At 42.9% G+C, this 25,852-nt stretch overlaps 2 pseudogenes; one reads left to right on the forward strand and one right to left on the reverse strand.

The window, feature by feature from the left end:
• LOC144454383 (butyrophilin-like protein 2) lies at window positions 1-25,778 on the forward strand (annotated as a pseudogene).
• LOC110210724 (caspase-3 pseudogene) lies at window positions 12,406-13,219 on the reverse strand (annotated as a pseudogene).
• Window positions 25,779-25,852: the final 74 nt, after the last annotated feature.

The raw sequence follows: 25,852 nt of genomic DNA on the forward strand, positions 1-25,852 counted from the left end.
ATGATCTGGACCATGAAGTGGAATCACCAGCCAGCTTTGTACAACAGCCTCACTCTATGTTTATACCTTATACACTTCATCCTTACACTTTCTGGTATTCCTAGCTCAGGTAAGTTTGCTTAGCTCTCTCCTACTATGGCGTGCAGCCTTAGAGGGGTTCAGTTAAAGTTTATGTAGGATAAACTATAGCAAAGCATGTGCCAAGTATGCTAACTAGGTGATTAAGGGTGAGATTAGGTAGTGGTTAAGGAGAGGTCAATTCTTAAAGGAATATGTACTTTTTGTATCTACAGGGCAGGCTTTTACCCAGGGTTCACCAGGAAAAGCTGGGATGAGGTGGGGTACCACAAAGAGGTCTGGTTTTTGGGTCTGCTACATCACTAAGTTAACTAGAGGTCAGGGCCAACTGAGGGTTCTCCAGTCTGCAACCAAACCATCTTGTTTGACAAGATGGATGTGGGGAGTATATATACGTCCTGGTCTAGGACACACATGAGGAGTCCAGGATGCAGATAATTAGGTAGGGAGTTGGTGTAGATAGTCCAGTGGGTACAAATACCTTTACGAGTCAGGACAAAGCCAGTTGAAACTAATAACTCTCACGGGTGCAGTTTGTAACTACACCAGGGAGAGAGATAAGTACATTGTTGAGACCTACTCATGAGTAATTGCTAGGTGTAATGTCCTTGGGCTGGGGAAAAACTTCCAGGGATACTGTTTCTGAGGCTAGGGAGAAATATGGTGTTGGAATTGGCATCCCAGTACAAGCACCCAAGTACCCCATCAGGGACTTCTCCAAAGTTACACAGCTACTCATTAGCAGAGCTAATATTTGAACTCAAAGCCTTTCCTTCCAGGCCCAGTAACCCAGGATGCCATCACTACAGTGAAACCCTGGAAGCTCCCCACATTTTCATAATCACTCTCCTCCTCCCCCACTGACCTGCACTGCTCTGTCCCACAGAGGTCTCCACAGCTCTCTGGCCCAGCCTCCTTCTAAAACACTCAGCTGCACAAATGAGGACAAGTCCAACATCAGCCCAGAAGCCTGGTCTTTGTTATCCATGGGCAGCCTCAGGGGTGGGGCAGAGGCTGGTGCCTCTGTGGGGCCATTGACAACAGCTGTTGCTTCCTGCCTCCACCCCAAGCTTTCAGCCCCCAATCAGCTGCCCTGCCTCCCTGAACATGCAAGATAGTGAAGGGGAAGAATGTCTTGTCTCCATCTCACAGATGTGTCATAGAGTGGAAAGTGATTTCACCAAAGGGGGCTACAAGCAGAGCAGCCCCTGAGCAGGAACACATTGAGAGCTTCCTGGTCCTGGGCTGCCCTGACCCCTGCTCTGAAGGCCACATTAACTCCTCCACCCAGTGTTCTCTGATTCTCTGCTCTTTGTCCCTGGTTCTGCACACAGGCACATTCACAGTATCTGGCCCTCTGGTCCAGCCCATCCGGGCCTGGGTGGGGAAAGATGTGCAGCTCTCCTGTCACCTCTCCCCTAAGATGGATGCTCGGGGCATGACTTTGAAGTGAGTCAGAGGCCCACTGGTTGTGCACTTGTACCGCATGGGCCAGGAGATGGAGGAAGTCCAGGCCCCTGCATTCCAAGGGAGGACAAAGATGCTGAGAGAGGACATGGCTGAGGGGAAGGTGACCGTGATCGTCCATCAGGTCAAGCTGTCTGACACTGGCCAGCACACATGTTATTTCCAGGAAGGCTTCTTTTACAACAAAACCTGCTTTGACCTTCAGATAGCAGGTAGTTCCTACCTGGGTCATGGAATCTCTCTAGAGGTAGAAGGGACATTCAGACATTGGCATTGGCCCAGATCTTTAAAGTGTCTAAGGTATTTTCCATACATTGTCTCACTGGAGTCTCACAACCACCCTGTGGATTAGTATTTCTGTCACAGGGAACACTCAGGCCTCCACTGACTGAAGGCTAGGTCTGTTATCTTTCAGCCTCTCAGGGTCCTCAGGTACCTTTTTTTTTTCAGTCTTTTTATTTTATTAATTTATTTTGATTTATCAACAATCACTTCCATATGCTTTTAAGTTGAAAATTTTTCTCCCCCTTCCTCCCCACCACCCTCCCCAAGACGGTGCACAATCTGATATAGGCTTTACATTTACATACCCATTAAACATATTTTCACACTAGTGAAGTTGTAAGTAAAAATTAAAACCAATAGGAGGAACCATGAGAAAGAGGAAACAAAACTCAACAGAAGGTAAAAATAAGTGATAGCGATTCAACTTCCATAGTTCTTTCTTTGGATGTGGACAGCATTTTCCATCCCTTAGGCCTCTGGAGATGTCTTAGATCCTCGTAATGCTGAGAAGAGTTCAGTTTAACAATCTTAGTCATTGCATAACGTGGGTGTTATTGTGTACAAAGTCCTCTTGGTTCTGCTCACTTCACTCAGCATCAGACCGTATAAGTCTTTCCAGCTTTTTCTGAAGTCAGCCTGTTCATCATTTCTTATAGCACAATAGTATTCCATTACATTCATATACCACAACTTGCTCAGCCATTCCCCAATTGATGGGCATCCTCTCAATTTCCAATTCTTTGCCACCACAAAAAGAGCTGCTATGAATATTTTTGTACATGTGGGTCCTTTTCCCATTTGTTTGATCTCTTTGGGATATAGCCCTAGAAGTGCTATTGCTGGATCAAAGGGTATGCACATTTTTGTAGCCCTTTGGGCATAGTTCCAAATTGTTCTCCAAAATGGTTGGATCATTTCACAACTCCACCAACAATGTATTAGTGTTCCAATTTTCCCACATCTTCTCCAACATTTATCATTTTCCTGTTTTGTCATGTTGGCCAATCTGATAGGTGTGATGTGGTACCTCAGAGTTGTTTTGATTTGCATTTCTCTAATCAATAACGATTTAGAGCATTTTTTCATATGACTATAGATGGCTTTAATTTCTTCATCTGAGAACTGTCTGTTCATATCCTTTGACCATTTATCAATTGGGGAATGGCTTGTGTTCTTATAAATTTGTCTTAATTCTCTATATATTTTAGAAATGAGGCCTTTATCAGAGAGACTGGTTGTAAAAATTCTTTCCCAATTTTCTACCTTCCTTCTAATCTTAGTTGCATTGGCTTTGTTTGTGCAAAAACTTTTCAATTTAATGTAATCAAAATTATCCATTTTGCTTTTCATAATGTTCTCTATCTCCTGTTTGGTCATGAATTCTTCTGTTCTCCATAGATCTGATAGGTAAACTATTCCTTGTTCTCCCAGTTTACTTATGGTATCAGCCTTTATATCTAAGTCATGAACCCATTTTGACTTTATTTTGGTATATGGTGTGAGATTTGGGTCTATGCCTAGTTTCTGCCATACTCTTTTCCAGTTTTCCCAGCAGTTTTTTTCAAAGAGTGGGTTCTTATCCAGAAGCTGGGGTCTTTGGGTTTATCAAATAATAGATTACTATAGTCATTGACTACTGTGTCTTGCATATTTAACCTATTCCACTGATCCACCTCCCTATTTCTTAGCCAGTACCAAGCAGTTTTGATGATTGCTGCTTTATAATACAATTTAAGATCTGGAATTGCTAGGCCACCTTCCCCTGCATTTCTTTTCATTAGTTCCTTTGATATTCTGGACCTTTTGTTTTTCCAAATGAATCTTGTTATTTTTTCTAATTCTATTAAATAATTTTTTGGTAGTTTGATTGGTATGGCACTGAATAAGTAAATTAGCTTAGGTAGGATTGTCATTTTTATTATATTAGCTCGGCCTACCCATGAGCAACTGATGTTTTTCCAATTATTTAGATCTGATTTTATTTGTGTGAAAAGTGTTTTGTAATTGTGTTCATAGAGTTCCTGGGTTTGTTTCGGAGGTAGACTCCTAAATATTTTATAATGTCTACAGTAAGTTTAAATGGGATTTCTCTTTCTATCTCTTGCTGTTGGGCTTTGTTGGTAATATATAGAAATGCTGATGATTTATGTGGGTTTATTTTATAGCCTGCAACTTTGCTAAAGTTGTTTATTATTTCAAGTAGTTTTTTACTTGATTCTCTAGGATTCTCTAAGTATATCATCATGTCATCTGCAAAGAGTGATAGCTTTGTTTCTTCTTTGCCTATTCTAATGCCTTCAATTTCTTTTTCTTCTCTTATTGCTAAAGCTAAGGTTTCCAGTACAATATTGAATAACAGTGGTGATAATGGACATCCTTGTTTCACCCCCGATCTTATTGGAAATGCTTCTAGCCTGTCCCCATTACATATAATGCTTGCTGAAGGTTTTAGATATATGCTATTTATTATTTTAAGGAAGACTCCATTTATACCTATGCTTTCTAGTGTTTTTAATAGGAATGGGTGTTGTATTTTATCAAAAGCTTTTTCTGCATCTATTGAGATGATCATGTGGTTTCTGTTGGTTTTGTTGTTGATATGCTCAATGATGCTGATAGTTTTCCTAATATTGAACCAACCCTGCATTCCTGGTATAAATCCTACCTGGTCATAGTGTATTATTCTTGTGATAAGTTGCTGCAATCTACTTGCTAGTATTTTGTTTAAAATTTTTGCATCTATATTCATTAGAGAAATTGGTCTATAATTTTCTTTCTCTATTTTGACTCTTCCTGGTTTAGGTATCAACACCATATTTGTATCATAAAAAGAATTTGGTAAGACTCCTTCTTCACCTATTTTCCCAAATAGTCTATATAGTATTGGAATTAATTGTTCTTTAAATGTTTGATAGAATTCGCATGTAAATCCATCTGGCCCTGGAGATTTTTTCCTAGGGAGTTCATCAATGGCTTGTTCAATTTCTTTTTCTGAGATGGGGTTATTTAAGTATTTTACTTCCTCTTCGTTAATCTGGGCAATTTATATTTTTGTAAATATGTATCCATTTCACTAAGATTGTCAAATTTGTTGGCATATAGTTGGGCAAAATAATTCCTAATTATTGTTTTAATTTCCTCTTCCTTGGTGGTAGCTTCGCCCTTTTCATTCTTGATACTAGTAATTTGGTTTTCTTCTTTCTTTTTTTAATTAAATTAACCAAAGGCTTATCTATTTTATTGGTTTTTTCATAAAACCAGCTCTTAGTTTTATTTATTAGTTCAATAGTTTTCTTAATTTCAATTTTATTAATTTTTCCTTTGGTTTTCAATATTTCTAATTTGGTGTTTAGTTGAGGATTTTTAATTTGTTCTTTTTCTAGTTTTTTTAGTTGTATGCCCAATTCATTAATCTCCTCTTTTTCTATTTTATTTATGTAAGCATTTAGAGATATAAAACTTCCCCTAAGAACTGCTTTTGCTGCATCCCATAGGTTTTGGTATGTTGTCTCATTATTGTCATTCTCTTGAATGAAATTATTGATTGTTTCTATGATTTGTTGTTTGACCCAATCATTTTTTAGGATTAGATTATTTAGTTTCCAATTATTTTTTAGTCTATCTTTCCATGGCCCTTTATTACATATAATTTTTATTGCATCATGATCTGAAAAGGATGCATTTAATATTTCTGCCTTTCTGCATTGGATTGTGAGGTTTTTATGCCCTAGTACATGGTCAATTTTTGTGTATGTGCCATGTACTGCTGAGAAAAAAGTATATTCCTTTCTATCCCCATTCAGTTTTCTCCAGAGGTCTATCATACCTAACTTTTCTAATGTTCTATTCACCTCCTTAACTTCTTTCTTGTTTATTTTGTGGTTAGACTTATCTAGTGCAGAGGGGGAGGTTCAGGTCCCCCACTAGTATAGTTTTGCTGTCTATTTCTTCCTGTAACTCCCTGAACTTCTCCTGTAAGAATTTGGATGCTATACCATTTGGTGCATATATGTTTAGTAATGATATTACTTCATTGTCTATGGTGCCTTTTAGCAGGATGTAGTTTCCTTCCTTATCTCTTTTGATTAGATCTATTTTTGCTTTTGCTTTGTCTGAGATCAGGATTGCTACCCCTGCTTTTTTACTTCAGCTGACGCATAATATATTCTGCTCCAGCCTTTTACCTTTACCCTGTATGTGTCACTCTTTTTCAAATGTGTTTCCTGTAAACAACATATTGTAGGATTATGGTTTTTAATCCATTCTGCAATCTTTTCCGTTTTATGGGAGAGTTCATCCCATTGACATTCACAGTTATGATTACTATCTGTGTCTTTTTCTCCATCCTTTCCCCCCTTTTATGCTTTTCTTTCTCCTTTTTCCTTTCTCCCCTTCACTAGTGTTTTGCTTTTGACCACCGCCTCCTTCAGTCCCTTCCCCCTTTTATTATCCCTTTCCCTTTTCTTCCCCTTTAGTCTTACTGCTGCTTCCCTCCCTTCTTTCCCCCCTCCTTTTCTTTCCCCTTTTCCCTCCTACTGCCTATAGGGCAAGTTAGATTTCTATACCTAACTGATTATATTATGCCCTTCTTGAGCCAAATCTGATGAGAGTAAGGTTCAAACAATGCTCCCCCCCCTTCTTTCCCTCTGCTGTAATAGGATTTTGTGTCTTTTCCTGTAATGTAATTTACCCTTGTCTGCCTCCTCCTTTCTCAGTACATTTTCTAAGATCAGATTGATCCACTTATTTGGATCCATTTAACCCACTTGATTAGATTTTTTTTATCATTACATCAAAGTCAACTAATATCCACCCTCTTTATGTATACTCCTTTAACAAGGTGTAATAACAATACAGTTCTCAAGGGTTGCAAGTCTCATATTCCCTTGTAGGGGTTTAAACAGCCCCCCCAAATTAACAACATATTGTGTCCTTCTGTCCCATTTACGTTTTTAAGTCTGTCTTAAATCCTGTAGGTCTTTTTATCAGGAAAGTTTGGAAGTCTCCTATTTTGTTGAATATCCACCTCCTCCCTTGAAAAATGATGCTCATTTTTGCTGGGTAATTGATCCTTGGCTGCATTCCAAGCTCCTTTGCCTTATGGAATATCATGTTCCATGCCCTGCGGTCTTTTAATGTAGAAGCTGCAAGGTCCTGTGTAATCCTGACTGTGGTTCCATGATATTTAAATTCTTTCTTTCTGGCTGCTTGCAGCACCTTCTCTTTCATCTGGTAATTTTGGAATTTTGCTATTATATTCTTGGCGTTGTCAATTTGGGATCTCTTTCAGGTGGTGATCGGTGGATTCTTTCTATGGTTATTTTCCCTTCTGGTTCTAGGACTTCTGGGCAGTTTTCCTTTATGATTTCCTGAAAGATACTGTCCAGGCTCTTTTTTTCATCATGATTTTCAGGTAGTCCAATAATTTTTAAATTGTCTCTCCTGAGTCGATTTTCCAGGTCGGTTGTTTTACTGATGAGGTATTTTACATTTTCATCTATTTTTTCATTTTTTTGTTTCTGTTTGACTGATTCTTGCTCTCTCATAGAGACATTAGTTTCCATTTGTCCAATTCTAGTTTTTAACAGATTGTTTTCTTCTGTTAGTTTTTGTACTTCCTTCTTCAACTGGCCAATTGTGTTTTTTAGGGACTTGTTTCCTTCAGTATACTCTTCTGTTAGTTTTTGTACTTCCTTCTTCAACTGGCCAATTGTGTTTTTTAGGGACTTGTTTTCTTCAGTGTACTCTTCTGTTAGTTTTTGTCCTTCCTTCTTCAATTGGCCAATTGTGTTTTTTAGGGACTTGTTTTCTTCAGTGTATTTTTTTTCCAATTGGCCAATTGTATTTTTGAAGGACTCTTACCTCTCTCATTTGACTATTAAAATCCTTCTTGAGCTCTTCTAAGAAGGCTTTTTGGGCTTCAGACCAGTTCATATTCCCTTTTGTTGTTGCAGATGTGGGTTTGTTGACAATGTTGTCCTCTTCAGAATTTCTGTCTTGATCTTCACTCTTCTCATAATATGAATCTATGGTACGTTTCTTTTTACTCATGGTGTTTCTTTATTCCCTGGCCTTTAAAGAGATTGAGCTCTCCTGCTGGGGAACAGAGGGTACTGACCCAAGCTTCTTGTGTTGGGAGCCTAGGTCTTGGTCACTGGCTTTGTGTGCTGGGGCCTCTTATGCTGGGAATTGGAGGCTGTAGGTTTCTGGCAGCTTACCTGGTGTTGGGCTGGAATCAGCAAGGCTGGAACTTTCAGGCAATTCTAGGTTGCCTGCTTTTCCTTTCCTTTAGCTTTCTTCAGCTCCTTTTAGATGGGTGCTGCAGGGTGTTTATCTGCCTGGGGCCCCCTGCAGTGTTGTCTCCCTCATTTCTCCAATGCACCAGGAGATTCCTTTGCAGTGGATTGCCAAGGCTCCTGGTGGTTTTCTGAGCTGGTTTCCACACTTCCCCCCACCCTCACTGAGGCACTCAGAGGTCCAGGTGTTGGTGTTTGCCTGCTCTACCACCTGGGCTTCAGGATTTCTTCACAATTGGAGGCTTCAGGGCTCCTATAGCTCACCTGTAGTTCCAACCTGGGTTGGAATCAGCAAGGCCGGGGCTTTAGGAAGCCTTTAAGTTGGTTTCTTCACCTCCTTTCAGATGAATGCCACAGGGTACTTATCCACCTGGGGCCCCTTGTAGTTCTGCCTCCCTTATTTTTGCTGAGGCACTGGGAGACCCGTTTGCTGGGCTGCTGCTGCTCCTCATCTTTCTTCTAATTCAGGCATTCCAGGGTTTTTTTTCTGGGGTGATATTTTCTGGCTTCTCAGAGGTTGATAGGGGAGAGTGAGAGCGACTACCTTTTCACTCCGCCATCTTGGCTCCCGGAAGCAGAAGTCGTCCTCAGGTACCTTTAATGGGGTTTGGGGTATCCAGCCTCTCTGTCATTGGCTCAGGCCCCCTCAGTGATGTTCCCCCAACTTTAGAGGCTCTTCTGTACCCTTATTCCATGTAACCACTTAATAGTTAGGTTAACTTTTATACAATAATATTTAATTGTACAGTGTCATGAGAACAAATGTACAAACGACACTTTTCCTGACACCTAGAAGACATGGTCCTCCCCAAACAGGCTACCTCAGTGTCTGGAGAGTTGGGGGGTGAAGGAGGTTCAGGTTTATAGCTTAGCCCAGTTCCTACATTGTATAATCCCACCAACTTTCACTTCCAAAACCCCCAATGGACTCAAGTCCCAGGCATGCTCTCTTCTCAGGGCTTCCCTTCTGGGCTGGCAGCAACATGGGGCTTGGTTCTTCCCTCCAAGGTCTCCATGGCTTGGGGGTAGGTGGGCTGAGGGATCCTCGACCTGTGCCTAGAAGTAAAAAGGACCACAAAGTAGCCCTTACCCACACCCTAAGCTTGTTTGTGGAGGGAAAAAGTGGCTAGATTGGGGAGGGAAAGAACATTCTTCCACACCCAGCTTAGTTCATGGTACTTATGCCCTGTGGGTAAATAGGAAATTCATGTCCCCTGGATACAGCTGGAAGAAAAAAGAGGAAAAGAGAGGGAGAGAGATAGAAAGACAGAGAAAAAGACAGAGAGACAGAGACACAGAATGAATCCTAGTCTGGTACTTTTCATGACACAGCCTGTTCCAGCTCTGCAGCCAATAGAAAGTTGCTAGCCCCACCCAAGTGGTAAGGAAACTGAGGCAAACAAGTTTAAGTGAATTGCCCAGGCTCACACAGTTAGGAAGAGTCCGAGACAGAATTTGAACTTAGATCTTCTCAATTCCAGTGCTCTGTCCACTGAGCCACCTAGCTGCCCTAAAAGGCACTCTACAAATGTGAGCTCTTACTATTTTTCTTGCTGTTGTTATTAATCACTTACTGTTTCCATTGGCCCGGTGCTTAGTGCTGAGGGAGATATAATGTTTACACTGAACCAGGACCCTTGCCCTCAAGAAGCTTTGTGTATGCTAAGGAGGTAAACACACAAATAAGTATAGTAATCAATAATCTATGCTAAGTGGATTAGTAAGGTGCAAAATTAAATGCCACTCAATTAAATTCAGCAAACATTAACCAAGTACTTTATATGACACTCTATCCTATACACTATTTAATAGTGAGGCTTGTTACAGAGGAGGGGAACAGGAACGGCTTTCTATTGGCAGTGGCATCTGAGATTTTTGTTTCCAGGGCCTATTGGTCAGTAGAATGTCCCTGGGACACCAAAGGATATACTCCTTGTGCTCACCATGCTGAGATACTAAAGGTTTTTGGAAGAACACAGTAGCACTAGTAACCTATGGGTCTTGGTCTAGAGCTGTCTTATGGCCAAAGGTCTTCCTCCACAGCTGTTTGAGGCTAGAACCTAGGTCCTAGGGCCTGAAGGCAGCTTCTAGCTTTTTGGGGTGTCAGCCCAGGTCTTCATCTAGATCATAGGTTCCCATAATGGGAGATACCGCCCCCTGGGGGGCACTGGAATGCTTCAGGGCTGTAGAGGATGGGGAGCAGATAAATAGAGAAAGAAGGAAGGCATCCCACTAATAGGACACAGAGTCATCATCATCATTATCATCATCTTCAACCCTAGCATTTCTAGAATGCTTAAATGTTGGCAAAGTGCTTTATGAATAATCAATAACATTTATTCAACACCTACTATGTGCCAGGACTGTGCTAAGCACAGGGGACACAAAAGAGTTTGTGAAAGGCAGTCCCTCCTTATAATCTAATGGGGGAGAGAACATGCTAACAAATATACACAAAGCACAGTACATACAGGACAAATAAGAAATAAATAAAAGGTGAAGGCACTGGAATTAAGGGAGGTTATATAAGACTTTCAGTAGGAAGTGGAGCTTCTGTTGGGACTTGAAGGAAGCCAGGGAGGTCAGTAGTTGGAGAGGAGAAGGGAGAACAGTCCAGGCGCGGGGAGCAGCCAGACAGAATGTCCAGAGCTGAGAGATGAAAGGCTTTGTTGGTGGGATGGCCAGGAGGTTGTGTCACTGCATGGAAGAGTATGTGTTGGGGAGAAGGATGTAAGATGAGAGTGGTAGGAGGGGTCTGGGTTATTGAATTCCAAACAGGACATTTTTGTTGCCCGCAACCAGATTGTACACCGAACGGAGAGGCGTGAAATAACTTATGACATGGGCCAGGCAGAGTAGAATTACTGACTCAGTTTATTCATCTGAGGTCACAGAATATATAGGGAAAATCTAGCCTAACTTCAAAGAGTCCTCCCCGTGAGATACTCCCCAGAACATCTGCTGAGGATGTAACAATCATGAATTTCCTCCTTATCAGGGTTCCTAGATTGGGCTGTAGATTCCAAGGTTTTCCCAGGCGCCTAGGCGCCACCTGCATAGAGGAGTAAATACGTAAATCTAAGGTTCAAAGAGAGAGAAGGGATATCTCAGAGACCTCTTTATCAGGAAGGAATTTGGGGAGCCGTACCACTTAATCCCTGAGCCCTTTGGGGTGAAAGCCTGAGCAGAGGTCAAACTCTGCCTTGGATCTTAAACCCTTATCAGACTCTTAAGATCGGCCCTCAACACATTTTGAATTTGCTCTCTGAGGTAATAGTTGGCACCAGTGTTTATTAAGTAGCAGAGGGACATGATCAGACTTGGACTTTAGGAAAATCCCTGCTGGGGTTTTCCCAGCTGGGAATCCCGGCTGGATGAGGGTGGATTGGAGTGGAGAGAGACTTGAGGCAGTCAGAGCCACCAGCAAGCTATTGCAGAAATAAAGGCATGAGGTGAGGCCACCTAGTGGCTGCGTGAGCAAAGGCATGTTAGGTGAGAAGAGCTAGTGTCTTCAGGACACCAGTGTCCAGTCTAGCCAGAGCCCAGAGTCCTAGGAGTGGAGTCAAGTGCAATGGATGGGAAGGGTAGGATGGCACCAGATTGTAGAGGGCTTTGAATGCCAGGAGGAGAAGCCTGAGCTTCACCCAGAAGGAAGTAGAAAACCACCAAAGAAGTGTGAAGAGAGGGTGGTACGGTCACTTCTAGATATAAATAATATGAGCCTAGAGCCCAGGACAAGTGGGAAGAGGGATTGCAGGTGGGGATGTAGAGTCAGGAACACATGTAAGTCAGTCAGTCAACACACATTCATTAAGGCTTAAGGCATCTTGGTGACAGAGCAGATATTCAGAGGTGGAGCTGGGCACACAGGAGTTCAAATCCTGCCAGACATTTATTAACTGTATGACACTGTGCTAGTCACTTAAACTCACTCAGCATCATCAGTAATATATGAATAATAACAACTAGCATGTTTGTAGCACTTAGAGGTTTGCAAAGCACTTGACAAAAATTATTCCTGGTATCATCATTATCATCATTATGTTGCTACTATTACGAGGGCTGTTGTGAGGATCAAGTGAGATCATAATGATAAACCCTTTAGCATAGTATCTGGCACATAGGAGATGCTATGGGAGCATTTCTTATTATTACTATCTGGCAGCATCATGGTGAGCATGGGGGGGGGGGGGTGTAAAAAGAAAACCAAAAACACAGGCACTTCCCTCAGGGAGCTCACACTGGAATGAGAGAAACAACCTGCAAAGATCTGCACACATCAGTTAGAGAAGAGGCCAATGGAAGCATCTTGAGGGAAACCAGCAGCAGGTGAAAGGTGGGGAGAACCAGGACTGACCTCCTCCACAATGGCGCCAGATTGTAGAGGGCTCTCATTCATTGGCTGGATATAAAAATTAAAATGCATGGATTTTCTTAGGGGAAAAAAATACAGTTCCTTAGTAAGCATGGACATGATACATAGCAACTGCTTCTTTGCATGGAAGGTAACATCCAAGGAATAAGATTCAAACTCTGTGGCCACCTTCTGATTGACTCTGGTGAGAATCTGCATTATCTCAAGCTTGTGAGCATACTGTTTCAGCATTGCCCAAAGTGATTGGATAAACCAGGAACCATCCTTTGAGTTGTCCTGGGGCTGTAGAATATGCATATAAGAAGTCTGCCTCAACAGTTATTTTCTGGCATGTTACATCATCATCAATGCCACTGTCTGTTTCAACACCACAATCCAACTCTGTGCCTCTACATGCATAATAAATATTAATAATAATAATAAATAATAATTAAAAGCTTTAGTTTTCCTGTTAGACTTCTACACTTATCCCCTTTAATGAAATGTTAATCTTTTCAGTTCAACAGATCCATCTGTCCCAAAGATGATTCCTTCTTCACGATAATTTAGAATCATGCAAACAAAACTGCTCCTTTGGCTGTGATCTTTAGAAACATTGTATATTAATTCGATAATTTCTTTACATGTCAGATCATTTTTATTTCTGACTTCACATTTCAAGATCTGAAGTATCTCTGAGGTGTGCTGCATCTACATCTGTAGCAGAACCAAATGACATGCCAGTATTTGGGTGAAAATTTTTTTTATTGCTTATTTACACATAGCCCCATTTCCGGATAATCCATTTTATAGCTGTCTGATGCCAATCCAGATTCTGCTGACTTGCTACCATGGAGGCTCTTTAGTAGGGAACTTGTGGTGGATTTTGAATCTACTGTAATTTCAGTATTTGCCACGCTGCTGCTATTACGCACGACGACCCGCGTCCAATGTCAGCTCCGCACCTCAGCCAAAAGCACCGGTGCTCCGGAGGATGGTCCAGGCCCCGCCCCCTAACGCTCGCATGTAACCTCGCGGAGCTAAGCCCCGTCCCCGCTGCGGTTGGCGCGGCGGACCCCGCCTGCCTCCCAAGGTGAGCCCCGCCTTCGCCTCATGCTCACCACTCTTTCCTCTGGAGAGAGGCTAAATGCTCAATCCCGCCCCTTCTGCAGTGAGAGGTGTCTTTTTCTTCTAACGTCCTCACATCACATCAATATAGACAAGAATAAAGAGGGGTGCTAGTACTCAAGATAGTGAAAGAGAGTCAGGGAGCTTAAGATAAGTGAAAGGTACTGTTGGCCTAGTCTTTGTCAGGAGAATGTTCCCAGTCAGCAAAGTCCAGCAGGAGATCTTTTGGGCTTACTTCACAAAACACGTCTGTTATAGCAAGCAGGGTTCCTCTTCTGGTTTTTTAGTCCAGATTTGGGGCTTTCTTAGGTGATTGGGGAGTGGAGGGGAGGCTCAAATGATCTCAGAGATCCTCATTACATATTTGTAAGCTATTTAGGCATCTAGGTATTCGATTTTTTAAAAAAATATATATTATTTTTTAAACTGCGACTTTTTGTCCTGTGCAGTTTTCATTTATGATTTATTGAAATATATCTCTGAAAAAATAGAGTTCTAAAAAGTCCACTGTGATTCAAATGGAGCTGTTTGACTAGCCTTTAAACCCATATTACTCTGGCTTTCATTTTATGGCCAGTAACAGCATCCAGCCCAAACCTATGTTGCTCATTATTTAGTTTTCATGGCTTAGAAAGAGTCCTCATAGCAATTATTTTCTGTTTTTTCCCTCCCAGATTGAAACTTTTCTGATGGTTAACTAGGCCATCTTTGGTCTCAATTCTTACCTAGCCTTGAGTCATTGAATGGGCATTGCCTCAGACAAACTGAGAGGTGGGAGAGATTTAATTTAAAAAATCCAAGGTCACTCATAGCATCCTGGGCCCTCACTAGTCTTCCTGACTTTTGTCTTGACTCTAGTGGAGAGAGTGAGGCTGATGACTTGAAGCAGCTCTCCCTCACTTCAGTCCAATTTTTCAGCAAGTCAAAACATCACCCTCGTGACATCATTGGTCCTCTTCCAGAAGGAATGATGAACTGTAATACAATAAGGAGGATTGAGAAAGTCACTCTGTAAAAGGTGGGACTTTAGATGTGCCTCGAAAGAAGGCAGGGGAGCCAGGAGGTGGAAACAAGGAGGGAGAGAATTCTGAGCATGGGGGACAGTTGGGGAAAACTTTGGGATTTGGTAAATAGAGGGTCTCGTTGAAGGAAAAGCGAGCCAAGAGGCCACCGTCACTGAATCCCACAGAATTCAGGGGAGGAGAGGATGTGTAATATAGAAAACTGGAACAGTAGAAAGAGAGTGTAGGAGTGTCTTTGAGGCGTTCTATAGTGTTGGATTAGTGTAGTTTAGTCTGGTAGCGTTTTATAGGACTTTATAAAAGTATTTTCCTAAAATTTGGGCTGACTCAATTCTGATGACCCCCCTGTTTCCAGCCTGTCTGATTTTCCAGGTAATGTTCATCAGTCTGTAGTCACATCCCCTCCCCCTTATCTCTGATGAAGAGGCAATTGGGGAGGAGCTGAGACTCAGTGGCCTGTTTTGGATACAATACCTGTCAGGATTGTTTTGTTTTTATTATGAAAAGTTGTCTTTAAAAGCAATTATATCTTTAAATCCCAGCAGGCAATGTTTTCTGCCTTAATAATTGTTTGGGTTTTTTTTAACTCCTTTTAAATATTCTTTTTCTGAGTTTTGCCTTGTTAATCAGGGCAAAGGCCCAAATACAGAACTTTTCTTTTAAAACTTTGTTATTTTGTGTATGTTAACTCTTTTGTATCTTATGTTTGCTATTTGTTGGAAGAAATAACCAACTGTATCTGATATCCATGTTGATCTAGATTTGACCTGTTATCACCCTGGGGAGCCACTAGGCATGAGCTCACTTTAGAGATTTCCCTGGAGTTCACTCTGGGTTTTAGGCAGAGTCAGAGAGAAAAAAATCTCTTTGGGAATCATCCCTCTCACCCCACATATTCAGGTCCCTATGAGCCCAAAACACATTCCTTGGTGGAAACCCGTGGGGCATGGGTCACATCTGTGAACATGTCCTCTGTAATGACTATAGTATATGTTTAACCTTCCGTTCTTCACAGGTAGTAATGGAATTACACAACAACCAGACAATTAAAACGATTTCTGAGGCTCAGAGATGCTGGACATACCAGTGATCCTTTGTGACTGAACTTTAGCTGGATTTGGACGTGCCTGAAGCTGCCAGAAACCAGCAAACCAGCTTTGATCAGCTCCAGGGCAACCTTGAGCAGAAGCTGCAGCCTTGATATCTTCCTCTGGACTTTCTAAACATCCTGCTCCGTGGCTTACTGTGCCTAGGGATGTCTTTTCCCTCAATCCGCTGCCCACCACCTGAAAGCCTCTGGGGGAAGACCTGGGGGCTTCAAGGGAGAAGAAGAAAAGGGGAGGAGGAGGAGGCTGGTTACCAAGGGCTTTGAAGGAAAACAGAGCATTTTGTATTTGATCTTGGAATGATGGGAGCCACTGAAGTTTACTGTGTGTGAAGAGGGAGTGACATGGTTAGGTCTAAGCTTTAGGAAAATCCCATTGGTGGCTGAGTGGAGGATGGACTAGAGTGGAGAGACTTGTGGCAGGGATTCCATATTGCTCTGCCTGACCCCAAGGCACAGATCCAGAAGCAAGAGGGGGTTCAGGGTGCGGGGAACATTAGGCTCATATAGGTCAAAGCTGCTGGGCTAACTTTACAGGTAGTGAGCTTCCCATCACTGCTAGTCTTCAAGGACAGGCTGGATGCTAGGGGATTTCATTCTTCTGACAGGGTTGTGCTAGGTGACCCCTGAGCTCCCTTCCAGGGGATCTTTTGAAGTTCTAGGATCCTAATGGGAGAAGAGAGTTAAGTTCTCAGCTATCTGAGTGTCTGCTCTACTCTGCCTCCAATGTGTGTTCTGGGTTATTTTTTACTGCTTAACTTAATCCACATTTTACAGTCTTTGCCAGTTCTCACCTCACAGCTCCCATTTACATGGCACTTTAAGATTGTAAAAGAACTTTTATCAGGATCATCCTGTAAAATGGGTAGGGAAGAGAAGCAGAAACCCCTATAGTTTCCATGGAAACAGTGAGTACACTCCAGAGTTTGGAAATGCAAGATTCTGCAAGAAGTACTTGGAATTATAACCATAGCAGTGCTGAGCAGACAAGTTAGAAACCCATGGGAATCAAAAGAAGAATTGCACCTATAATCCACATTATGGAACTTTGTTGTTCATCACTAATAAGAGAAATGCCAATCAAAACAACTCCAAGGTTTCACCTCACACCAAGTCAACTGGTAAAGATAACAAAAATGGAAATACAGCTGCTTGAAAAGGCATGGAAAGGCATGCACATGAACAGCCTGTTGCTCAAGGTACGGCTTGGCCAGCCAATTCTAGAAAATGACTCAAATGTCTAAACTCTTTGACCCAGAAATCTCATTGCTAGACAGCCCAAATAGGTAAATTTTTAAAACAGACTCCATATGTACCAAAATATTTATAACAACATTTTTGGGAATGGCAAAGAACAGGAGACAAAGGAGTTAGATACCCACTGGCTGGGGAATTGTTTAACAAATTGGAATAAATGGAAGCCATGGAATATTCATGTGGGCTAAAGTAAGATGATGGCAGAGAAGTGTGGGAAGACTTACATAAACTGATCCGAAGTGAAGTAAGCAGAAGCAGGAAAACAACAGACTCAAAGACCACAACAGTGTAAATGGAAAGAATAACAAGAAAACAATTGAGAAGGAAAGCTCCTGGCTCAGATAGTTAGGAGCTCTGTGACCTTAGGGAACTACTTTCTCCTCTCTGTGACTCACTTTCCTTCAATAGAAGATGGTTTGCACGTGCAAATGCCCTTCAATCCAACTGGAAATGATGTTGTCGTTGTTCAGTCATGTCTGACTCTTTGTGATGCCATTTGGGCTTTTCTTGGCAAAGATGCTGGAGCGGTTTGCCATTTCCTTCTCCAGCTCATTTGACAGATGAGGAAACTGAAGTAAATAGAGTAAAGTGACTTGCTCAGGATCACATAACTAACAGGTATTTGCCGCCAAATTTGAACTTACAGACATGAGTCTTCCTGACTCCAGGCCCAACACTCTATCCACTCTGCCATCTAGCTGCCCAGGTTGGCACATAGTGATTAATAAAGGATTGATTCCTTCCTTCTTTGTTTTCCTTCCATGGAGGGAGCGATATAGCACAATGGATAGAGTGCTGGGCCTGGAGTTAGGAAGGAACAAATTTAAAACTGACCTCAGACCCTTACTAGCTGTGTGACTCTGAGTAAATCATTTAACTTTTCTTTCCCTCAGTGTAAATTAGGAATAATAATGACATTTAGTTCCCAAGGTGGTTGTGAGGATTAAATGAAAAAATAATTGTAAAGGCACATAATGACAGTGCCTGATACATAATAGGGGCTTAATAAATATTTGTTTCCTTCCCTCCTTTTCTTCCTTCCTTTCTTTTCTTCCACCCTTCATTTCTTCCTTCCCTTCTTTCTTTACTTCCTTCCATTCCTCCTTCTTCCCCTCCCTTTCCTTCCTCCTTCCCTTCTCCTAATTCTGCCTCCCAGGGTTGTTGTGAGGCCAAAGCTATGTAGTTCTGAGAGCACTAAAGAAATAGGAGCTCCTGAGAAAGAGAAAACCAGACCTCCCCTCCTTGACCCATCCTCACTGACCATGGCCTCCTGTCTTTCCTTCATGCCCTTGCCCTGTTTCTCTGAAACTTGCTCTTCCTACTCAAAGTGACCCAGGTCAGCCACACAGTGTCCCCAACCTGGAATTCTTTGCCCCTTGTCCTACTGCTGCTCCTGCCTTGCAGTCCTTAGCCCTGGGTTACCACTATGGGGACTTTCAAAATTGTCTAATCTGCAAGAAAAACCACTGAGGCAGAGCTCTGAGCCAATGGCACTTTATTAAAGGGTACATGGTCCCCTCTAATGAAGTGCATCGCAGATCGTCCTCATGATCTGAGATGCCCCCTTCCTCCAGAGCCTTAGTTTTATATTGCTTGATACCTGGGACAATACAGGCGAAGCAGACCAAAATACAGAATCTCATTGGTTGACAGACCTTGGCCCTGACCCCGTAGGAGGGTCTACATAAAATGCAGAATCCCATTTGTTGACAATCTGGCTAATGAGCAGATCTTAAAAGACCTATCTTGACCTTTCAGGAGGTCCTAGCAAGCCAATGAGCAGACCCATGTGCTGGGTTGGTAAACAGGTATCAAAATATTCAGTTGGACAGGTGGGTTAGGAGAAAGGCAGGCCACAGGCAGGCAACCAGGGTCAGTCATTGGCTAAGTGCTCATGGTCATCTCCCCATGTGGGGCAATAGTGGGATGAGAAGGGACAGAGAGGTAACAAAAAGAGCTGGGAAGCTTTCCATGTCATTGAGTCACCTCAGTCACTCTTGACTTGGTCAGTATAAAGAGAAAAAAAAAGGGTGGAGGTCTTCTAGTTAGCTTCCTATTATAAAGCAAGTGAACTTATAGTCTATAGTTCACAGCTCTGAGGCCTACTCTCAGAACTTATAATCACCATCCCACGGAATGATTCCAAACTGATTAATACTCCATGTAATAAAATAGGGCTCCAATTAATCATCTATCACACCCCACCATGTACTCTGTCTCCTGCTTCAGTGCTACTGAGAAAGGTACCCTACCAGGCCACTCAGTTCCCAGCTAATTTTTATGAAAGTATCAGCAGTCCTTTCTTTTTCATTGACTCCCTATCCGCCTCTGAGTCTATTCCAGATTTTTACCTTTTTTTTTTCCTTTTGCCTCAAGTGATTCTCAGCTCTGCATCACACCCTCTTGGGGCACCGCCTCAGAGCTGATAGGTTCAGATAGGTTTCCTGTACACTTGCTGTTTTGTTTTTGTTTTTTTCAGATAGAAGTTCACTAGGGGTCAAGGCTGTATGGCGCTTTGCTTCCCAAGCCTCTCGTGGCAGGACCTCATAGCTGGTTGTCACTAAGAGTGTAGCAGGACTGGCGCTTTGCCTCGGGACTCATACTTCTGATTTTCTCCCAAGCTTGGTTTCTGAATATACTTCCTTTTCCTTTTGCTATTGTTGTTTTTCAGATACAAGATTCAGCAGTTAACTAGGGGCTCGAGCCTGTATGATGCTTGCTTCAGCACTCCTCAAAGCCCCTGGGGGCAGGACCTCATAGCTGCTTGTCACTATGAGCACAGCAGGACTGGGACTCTGCCTCGGCACCTTCTAATTCCCCAGCGAGCTTCTCTCACTGAAGATCTCCAGATGTGTGGGGCCTGTTCCTCCATTTTTCCAGAAAAGCCATGCCCCCTCCCACACCAGTGAGACTGACTTTTCCTGCTCACCCTCTAAGCTGTTGCTGGGCACATAAGCTTCTTCACTGCTCTAAAATTGGTTCTGAAGAGTCTTTGCAAGGTTGTTTGGATGGAAATCTAGTTCCTGCCTTTCCTCTGCACTGGAAGTCCCTGTATCATTGGTTACTATAGTTATTTATGTGCCTTATCTTCCTTACAAGAGACAAATTTCCTTGGGGGCAGGGTCCTGGTTTAATATAAACATTGTATCTCCCACAGCACTAAGCTCCCCTGAAAACATCAGGTGGGTAATAAATCATAATAGAAACAACAGAAACAATAGTTTGCCTTTGCATAGCACAGCCAGGTGTTCCAGGGAAAGAGGGTTGTGATGCGGTTTGAGGAGTTCAGGGACCCCTCAAGTACTGAAGTACAGGACAGGGTCGTCTGGAATGAATTCTCAAACTGAAGCATTCGTTAAGTCAAGTTGACAAAGGTTTACTGTTACGCTATTCAGAGGGCAAAAGTTCTTAAGGAACCTGCCACCTTAGAGGGGTGCAGTTAAAGTTTATATAGGAAAAACTATAGTAAAACATGTATCAAGTATGCTAACTAGATGATTCAGGGTGGGATTAGGGAGTGATTAAGGAGTGGTTAATTCTTAAACGAACACACACTTTTTGTATCTACTGGGCAGGCTTTACCCAGGGTTCACCAGGAAAAGCCCAGGGGGAGGGGGAGCACAGGGAGGTCTGTTACATCACTAAATTAACTAGAGGTCAGGGCCAACTAAGGATCATCCAGTCTGCAACTAATTAATGTCTTGTTTGACAAGATAGACGTAGGGAGTATACATATGTCTTAAGTCTAGGAGGCACATGAGGAGGAGTCCAGGATGCAGATAATGAGGTAGGGGTTTGGAATAGGTAGTCCAGTGGATAACAAATATCTTTATCAGCCAGTACAAAGCCAGCTCAAACTAATAATTCCTGCAGGTGCTGTTTGTTGCTGTACCAAGGACAGAGAGAAGTGTTTTACTGGGGTCCCACTCAAGAGTAATTGCTAGGCATAGTGTCCTTGGGCTGAGGAGGAACTGCCAGGGATAGTGTTTTTGAGGCTAAAGGGAAATATGGTCTTGGAACTGGTGTCAGAGTCCAAGCACCCAAGCACCTCATCAGTTGGCCTGGAGGCAGGAAGACCTGAGTTCAAATACCACTTCAGACACTTGCTGTGTGGCTCTGGGCAAGTCATTTAACCCTGTTTGCCTCAGTTTCCCATCTGAAAATGGGCAGGAATAGGAATTGGCAACCTACTCTAATATGTTTGCTAAGAAAACCCCAAATGGGGTCAGGAAGAGTCAGACAAGAGTGAAAGGACTGAACTAGCACGGTATCTGGTGCAGAGTAGGTGACTTCAGTTTTGGGCAAGTTGTGTTTAATACCTATAGGACATCCAGTTCTGAGTGTCCAATAGCCCCTAGAGGTCAAGAGAGAGGTTAGGGCTGGATCAGTGAAGCTGAGAGACCTCTGCATAGAAGAAATCATTGAATCCATGTGAGCTGCTGAGATCATGAAATGACAGAGATAAAAGATCAGTGAGCAAGAAGTTAATATAACAAGTCTTCAGGGAGCAGGTGGCCCACTGAGTTAGATACTAAAATGTTTGAATAAGCAGAAAGGAGTGGGAAAGACATTACAGGCTAGAAAAAATAGTGTGATCTGAGGTATGGAGGTTGAAATGAATATGGGGTATGTGGGGACCAGCCTGACATGAGAGATCTGTATGAGGGAGGGGAGATGAGGGGGGATGGACACAAGCTGGATCACAGCTCTGTGCCCTTTAATGTATGGTTGCCCAGACTCTGGGACAACACTCCTGGTTCCTAGGGCTAAGAGGTCAGTGGGAATTGTTTTCTGGCTCTATTATCCTGCTCTCCACTGCCAACATCCTTAATTATTCTTAGCATCTAACTGGTGGGGTTCCTGACATTCATGATCTGGACCATGAAGTGGAATCACCAGCCAGCTTTGTACAACAGCCTCGTTCTACCTTTAAACGTCATACACCTCATCCTTGCACTTTCTGGTATTCCTAGCTCAGGTAAGTTTACTTTAGTCTCTGCCACTGTGGCCTCCACAGATCACTACCCACTGATGTTTCAATTCAATTAAACATCAATTCAAGAAACACTTATTAGCCCCTATTGCACTCAGAGGCCTGTGTTGTAACACTAGTGGAGGTACAAAGTTTAGACAAGGCATGGTCTCTGATGTTAAGGTCATTGTCCTCCTCCTAGGCACCTCTGCTACTGTCTGCAATATAGTAATAGAGAACTGTGAAGTTGGAAGGGACCTCAATCCAGTTCAAGCCCTTATGTTACTGGGCCCTGAAGGGAGGAGACGTAGACTAGAAGGATCTCTCATACTAGGGACTCCAACTTGTCAGTAATGTGGGAGACTAAGTCATCGTTCTGTTCACATCTTGAAGAGAATGGACACTTTTGATATTCTTGTACAATATAAAAGGAGTCCATGAGAGCAATATGGAAGGGCTTTCAATATCTCTGAGGATCCATCTAAACTTTGGCACTTTAAATTTCTCTCTGTTCTGCTAACAGGTCACAATAAATATTCATAACATAGGAAAACCAGGGAATTTTTGCCAGCCTGGAATATAACCCACAAAAATCCATGCTTTTGTGTCTGGCAAATATATTTATATAAGCAGATATTATTTCTATGTAATATATACTAGATACTTAATATATGTATGTCACACATACGTACATGTGTAAGCATGTATATATGTGTATATATAGACACATACATACATACACATGTATACAATGTGTGTGTGTGTGTGTGTGTGTGTGTGTGTGTGTGTGTGTGTGTATAAAATAAAGGCAGGAACTTCGATGATGCCTGATTCAGCTAGTTTAGTGTCTTGCCCCCTTGAATCATTCTTTTGCAGTCAATCGAAAAAGACAAAGAATCCTTCACACAGATCTGTGGGAGATTGCTGGGCACTCTCCAGGATGAGTTTTAGAGATTTAAGCTCACAGCCAAGAAACTCCTGGGAATTCCAAGGAATTCCATTATTCCAAGTAACCTCATCCTCTGGGAGCAGGGATTCTGAGCCACCATACTTAGCCAGGCATTCAACAAAAGTCATCAGAATATTGCAAACTAAGATTGGCTATTTTTAAAAATTGTCTTGGTCCAGTGTTTCCTGGGGATGCTTCGTTCCGCATAACCATCTGACTGAAATATAAAAAATCCCTCACAACTTCTATGAGATAGCTGCTTAAGAGTCTATGTTCCCCAGGTCCATCTTTGGGTCCTCTTCCCAAACCTAGTCTCTGAAATTCCAGCAACTCTCCAGGACTTGTTTGTAGATTGGGACACAGAGAATGAACCTTACAGTAACCAAGATCCTTTTTGATTGGCACTGAAACAAATCTAGGAACAAGAAGAAGAAGAAACAGAAGCAGAGGGTCCACATCTTTGCCTCTGTAAGGTAAACCTGCCAGCAACGAAAGTACTGCTCAATCACGTCCAGGAGAGATCTCCCTGGACTTTCAACAGGACACTAGAGAGAACCAGAGAATCACAAAGCTTTACAGCTGGGATGTCCTCTACATATCATCTGAGGCTCAGGAGGCTCGGGACCAGCATCGTCAATGAGATGAGTATCTGATGCAATCTGCATCCCAGGAGCACTGACCATTCCCCACTGCCGCCTCCCTCTGATTGGCAGACTTCTGAGGGTGCTGGTGTCCATACTAGGACCCACCCTCTTGACCTGTGTGTGAGTGAGGGTGTCAGAATAGATGTCATCACAGATGCAACGGTCCCATCTCTTCTGATCCAGACCCACCCAAGAAAATAGGAAAGTTAGAATGTGTCACTGAGGGCACAGCTGTTTCTCCCCTTCTGACAAAGAGGAAAAAAATCTAGATTTTTTTTGTGGACTCTGTACCGAAGAGCTGCAGGGAGATTCTCCCCATTGACAAGTACAACCAAACGGAATTTTGTTATTGTTGACTGATTTCAGTCATGTCTAAATCTTTGTGACCCCATTTTGGGTTTTCTTGGTAAAGATATTGGACTGGTTTATCATTTACTTCTCTAGCTCACTTTACAGATGAGGAAATTGAGGCAAACAGGGTTAAATGACTTGTCCAAGGTAAGAGAGTTAGTAAATATTCAAGATTAGATTTGAATTCATGAAGACAAATGGTCTTGTTTCCAAGGCTGGTGCTCTATCCACTGTGCCACCTAGCTGCCCTGAAGGGAATACAAAGGTAGAATCATAGTTTTAGAACTGAAAAAACCACAGCGATCATTGAGTTCAATCCTATTATTGTACTTAACAGAGGCCCAGAGAAGACAAGTGAATTTTCCAAAGTCACACAGCTAGTCATTAGCAGAGCTAATATTTGAACTCAAAGCCTTTCCTTCCAGGCCCAGTAACCCAGGATGCCATCACTACAGTGACACCCTGGAAGCTCCCCATATTCCCATAATTACGCTCCTCCTCCCCCACTGAGCTGCACTGCTCTGTCCCACTGAGGTCTCCCACAGCTCTCTGGCCCAGCCTCCTTCTAAAACACTCAGCTGCACAGCCACAGAATGAGGGCAAGTCCAACAGCAGCCCAGACGCCTGGTTTTTATTATCCATGGGCAGCTTCAGGGGTGGGGCAGAGGCTGGTGCCTCTGTGGGGCCAGTGACAGCAGCTGTTGCTTCCTGCCTCCACCCCAAACTTTCAGCCCCCAATCAGCTGCCCTGGCTCCCTGAACATACAAGGTAGTGAAGGGGGAGAATGTCTTGTCTCCATCTCACAGATGTGTCATAGAATGGAAAGTGATTTCACCAAAGAGGGGCTAAAAGCAGAGCAGCCCCTGAGCAGGAACACATTGAGAGCTTCCTGATCCTGGGCTGCCCTGACCCCTGCTCTGAAGCCCATATTAACTCGTCCACCCCAGTGTTCTCTGATTCTCTGCTCTTTGTCCCTGGTTCTGCACACAGGCACATTCACAGTATCTGGCCCTCTGGTCCAGCCTATCCGGGCCTGGGTGGGGGAAGATGCCTAGCTCTTCTGTCATCTCTCCCCTAAGTTTGATGCTAAGGGAATGGCTATGAAGTGGGTCAGAGGCCCACTGGTTGTGCACTTGTACCGCATGGGCCAGGAGATGGAGGAAGTCCAGGCCCCTGCATTCCAAGGGAGGACAAAGATGCTGAGAGAGGACATGGCTGAAGGGAAGGTGACCATGATCATCCATCAGGTCCAGCTCTCTGACACCAGCCAGTGCGCATGTTATTTCCAGACGTGCCCCTTATACAATGAAACCAGCTTTGACCTTCAGGTACCAGGTAGGTCCTACGTGGGTCTTGGATTTTAAAATATATTTCTTAACATTTTATTAGTTATATCACTTTTTTATTCTTCTCTTTAATTTGACTCTTATGGATCCTTTCCCATTTTTATTTTCACACACCTTGGATATGTGACCCTAGGCTAGTCACCTACCTCTCACTGGTCTCATGTCAAGTCTTTCCCCTTCCCAACCATCCTCCACTCAGCTGCCAAAGTGTTTTCTAGAAGTCTGACTGTGTCACTCCCTGGCCAAGAGTCTTTGGTGGCTCCCTGGTACTTCTAGGCTCAAACACAAATGCCGCTATCTTTTTACACCCTCCAAACCTGGCCCCAACCTCCCATTCCAGGCTTATCACCTGACTTTCCTTCATATATATGGTAGTTTGCCCTTCTATCTTGAAGAGGACCATGACATCAGGAAGATGATGACATGACTTGCAATTGAATTGGATTTAAGTGAGCGAGAGCTACGCAGAGTCACCTGCCTCCTTTTCTCCTAAAGAGCCACCTGAGTCCAGCAGCCTGATATAGATCAGGACAACTGGAGATGGTCCAGGATGCAGTGGGAGACCTTGACCTTTGCAAACTAAGGTCTTTCCAAGTTC

This window comes from Phascolarctos cinereus, unplaced genomic scaffold (genome assembly GCF_003287225.1).
Source record: "Phascolarctos cinereus isolate Bilbo 61053 unplaced genomic scaffold, phaCin_HiC Scaffold_726;HRSCAF=1367, whole genome shotgun sequence".
NCBI classification, from domain to species: Eukaryota; Metazoa; Chordata; class Mammalia; order Diprotodontia; family Phascolarctidae; genus Phascolarctos; species Phascolarctos cinereus.